At 40.2% G+C, this 3958-nt stretch overlaps 1 pseudogene across 1 annotated transcript; it reads right to left on the bottom strand.

Annotated features, from left to right (window-relative positions):
- Positions 1–853: 853 nt before the first annotated feature.
- Positions 854–1712, bottom strand: LOC308523497 (small ribosomal subunit protein eS6-like; annotated as a pseudogene). Its single transcript has one exon. The product of its transcript is annotated as a small ribosomal subunit protein eS6-like (transcript).
- Between the last annotated feature and the right edge of the window lie 2246 nt (positions 1713–3958).

Below are 3958 nucleotides of genomic sequence, written 5' to 3'. Positions count from 1 at the left end.
CCCCAGTATTTTAATTTACTTTTTTAAACATATAGAAAAGTACTGAATAATATAATATATTCTGCATGTATATACCAGGATAATTGAACACATTTTAATTATATTCTTTTTATGACTTAGCTTCAAAGTCATGAAACGTTATTTCCATTGTACCCCATTGGCAGGGTAGTTCCATGTCCCCTGTAAATGCTAACCAAAGGGCAGAAGAGACTTACTTATTTGTTCAAGTTCCGTGAATGTGGTCTCTCTCTCTCTCTCTCTCTCCCTCTCTCTCTCTCTCTCTCTCAATGTTGAATCATACTGTACTCACCCTTCTTCTTATTGTGATGATGTGAGATGATAAAATGCCCACGTGATGAGAATAAATGAGGGGAATGATGGAGGCATGACGTAGTGTTAGGCTACTATTGACCTTCTGATGACATGTCAGAAGGAGGATCCTCTGCTTCTGGTGATCCTGGATTATGGAACCATCATGTCAATGGTTGAGTATCAGGAGCAGATGATGTTGGTGATTGGGGAAATGTAACCTTTTTAAACTGTGGTTGACCATGTGTAACTGAACTGGTACAAGCAAAACTGCAGGTAAGTGGGGACTACTATAGTAACATGCTAGGCATAAAATTTTTCACAGTATTCACTAGTAATTTTTAAAATCACTAATGCTCCTATTTTCATTCCCTACATTGTTTAGTTTTACCTTAACTTTATACTTTACTCTTTTTTCTGTCTTGACAGAGAATTATTGTCCCCAAAGAATTATCTTCGGTTTTGTTCACCTCTACTATTTCTTTGTTTCCTATTTCATTAGTTTTTCTCTTGATTTTTATTATTAAGTTTCTTCTATGTTCTTTGGGTTTTCTCTACTGTCCTTTTGCTAGATGCTTGAATTTACAGTTTTAATTATTCTTTATCTTCTTTTTCTTTTTTTAATGTTTGTCCTTTTATTTGTTACTCTTATAAAAATCTCAGTTTTGACTGGACTCAGACTTAGAGGTAGAAGCTCTCAGAGGGGACAGCCTACGTCTCTTGGCAGTGTGTTCCTGGCGTTTTTCTTTGGTCTCCTTCATTCTCTTAGCCAAACGTTCGGCATATACTGCGGCCTCTTCCTTATTTTTCTTAGCACGTTGTTTCCTCAGGGCAATACTCTGATGTTTGTGTTGCAGGACGTGTGGCGTAACAAGACGCTGAATCTAGGGTGCTTTAGTCCTAGTTTCTTACCTTCTTTATTTAGGGGCTTTCTCACAACATATTGGCGGACATCTTCTTTAGAGCGATGGAAAAGTTTGCGGACTCTGCTGGCTCTTTTGGGCCCCAGCCAATGAGGCACAGAGGCATCAGTGAGACCAGGATATCTTTCTCCCCTTTTTCACAATGACCATGTTGAGAACACTGGGATTGGCATCCACAATGCGACCCCGAACACATTTGCATTTTCTCTCCCCAGTTCTCCTTGGCCTCTAACAGGAGTGCCCCGTGCTCAGCAGCAGGCGGACGCGGCCATGGGTCAGACACCCTGCTCCATGGGGACACCGTGTTTGTCATACCCACTACTGATTCAAACCACAAAACCTTTCCATCCTTCACCCAGAGAGTCAGCAGCAACGGCTGTGGCCATAGCGCTTCTCATAAAAGGTACGAAGTTTGCGTTCATCGTCCACTTCAGTGAGTTTCTCGCAGCCAGTGGCTGGGAAAGAGATGTTCAGCTTCATCCTGAAGCAGCTGGCGGCCTCCAAGGCCCCGTGTCTTTATGTTCTTAATGTGAACGTAAGGCTATAAACTCACCTCCAAGCATCACAGTGTGTAGTTCCACTGTTTACATCCAGTTCTAAGTATCTGGTCACTTTCACCGTGAAACGACCTTTAACCCAGAAGTCCTTTAGGAGCGCAGGCTTTAGTTTTCAAGTATTAAACGTTTCATTTAATTTTTCACTTAATTGCTTTTAATAATAAAACTGGTTTTAAAATTATGTCCTAATATATGATCATTTTCTTAATGTTTTATATGTTCTTGAAAGGAGCACATAGTGTCCATTTTAACTGGATGCGGGCCTCTATATCTGTATCTTTTATGCCAAGTTTTTTATCATGTTGGACACATATTTCATAGATTGTTCAATTCTTGTTTACTTCATCTAGCAGTTTCTAATAGAGGTGTGTTAAAAAGTTCCGCTCTGGTTATAGTTTAGTTACTTTCTAATTGTTTTAGTTTTTCCTTTACACATTTTAAGGTTTTATGTTGTGTGCATACATGATTATGCTTGCTGTATCTTGTGGATTGTTTTGTAGTATGTTTCTTTAGTCTTAGTAATTCTTTTTTTATTAATTAAATTCTATTTTACTTGACAATACTGTAAATGCTTCAGTAAATTAATACATGCCTTCAATATCATTTCCCAAACTTTTCTTTTTAACCTTTCACTGTTCTAGAACTTGTATGGATTTGGTTTGTTGTTGTTCATTTGTTTCCATCCAGTTTGATGGTTGCTGTCCTTTAATAGATAGATTGATTCAATTATATTTATTGTGATTACATTTTAACTTGTTTCTACCATCTGGTTTCTCATTATTAGCTTTTTACTGATATTAGGGGTACTACAGAGCCTGTCACAGAATCAGGTCCTACTTGAAAGGATGTGTCTACATCCTCCTACCTTCCTCCCAAGGCTTGCAGCGACGAAAAGTCAGAAACCTAGTCAACTCTTGCTGCTGTTTATTTTTCCCAAGGGGAAGCCCCACCCCAGCTCTGCGCTGAGGCCGAGCCCCTAGTTCCATTTCCCCACCATGTAGCACATTAATCCCCTGTGGTTCTCCAGGAACTCCGCCCCAGCCCAGCAGGGCCCACTTATGGCCAAGAGCCTGGCGGCCAGTGCCTGCTAGTGTTTCGTGCAGAGGTGGTGCTAAGGAGAGGCAAGTCTGCAGAGCGTGAAACAGTGCCACCAACGTCCAGTCATCTCCGCGTTTGGGCAGACTCTCCCCTGACACTCAGATGGTGTCACACAGCTCCCAACAGCACATGACACCAGGTCTTCCCTCCCCACCTTGAAAACATACCCTTCTTAGGTATCATTCTCTTGGAGTCCTGATCTCCTCTGTGTTTAAGCTAATCGGACTTCCCTAATCCTACCCTCACCGCAGCTGTGAAAAGTACACTTAGGGAAGTACACTTAATCACAAGGGAGACTTTATGTTTGCATGTGGCTCTGGATTCCACGATGGAGAAAACCATTCAGGGGGAAAGAGGGAGAAAGATAGAAGCACTGATGAGAGAGAAACATCTATCAGCTACCTCCTGCACGCCCCCTATTGGGGATTGAGCCTGCAAGCCCAACATGTGCTCTGGTCAGGAATCAAACCAGCAACACTGGTTCGAATGGGACAACCCTCAAACAGCTGATCCACACCAGCCAGGCTGAAGGAAACCATTCTTAGGACCAACTCCAATATCAATGAGACAAAGCTCTGATGTCATCATTGTAATAATACTCCACAAATATCTGAGTTGTCATTTGATTTTATTTCATTTCATTTATTTCATTTACCTGTTTTGTTTTTTTCAGATACTTAAATATGTCATGGTTAACAACATTAGCCTTTTTCTATGACTGGAAAATTAAAGGACTCCATTCATTCATTAATGTCTTATTCAGACAGTTTGACAAGGATATTCATATGTCTCAAGCAAGAGGTCTGGCGTTTATTAAAGTCATTGCTACCCCTCAGCAAGTGAAAATATATTTAGATTTCCACATAGAGGTTTTGTTTGTACATATTGTAAGGACCAGTATCAGATTCCATTGAGTACTGACCTTTACTTAATTCACAAGGCCATACCATCTAAAGGTCCCTTGTACTTGATGATAAAAATAGGACATGGATGGACTTGTTTTTTAATTCAAAATAATGATACTTATCATTGTTATGCTTGTTCTCAATCTTTAGCTATAATGGAGTAGCA

This window comes from Myotis nattereri, assembly GCF_964212035.1.
Source record: "Myotis nattereri genome assembly, chromosome: 8".
Taxonomy (NCBI): Eukaryota; Metazoa; Chordata; class Mammalia; order Chiroptera; family Vespertilionidae; genus Myotis; species Myotis nattereri.
The sequence above is the reverse complement of the archived record's forward strand: the minus strand, read 5'-3'. Positions and strand labels throughout refer to the sequence as shown.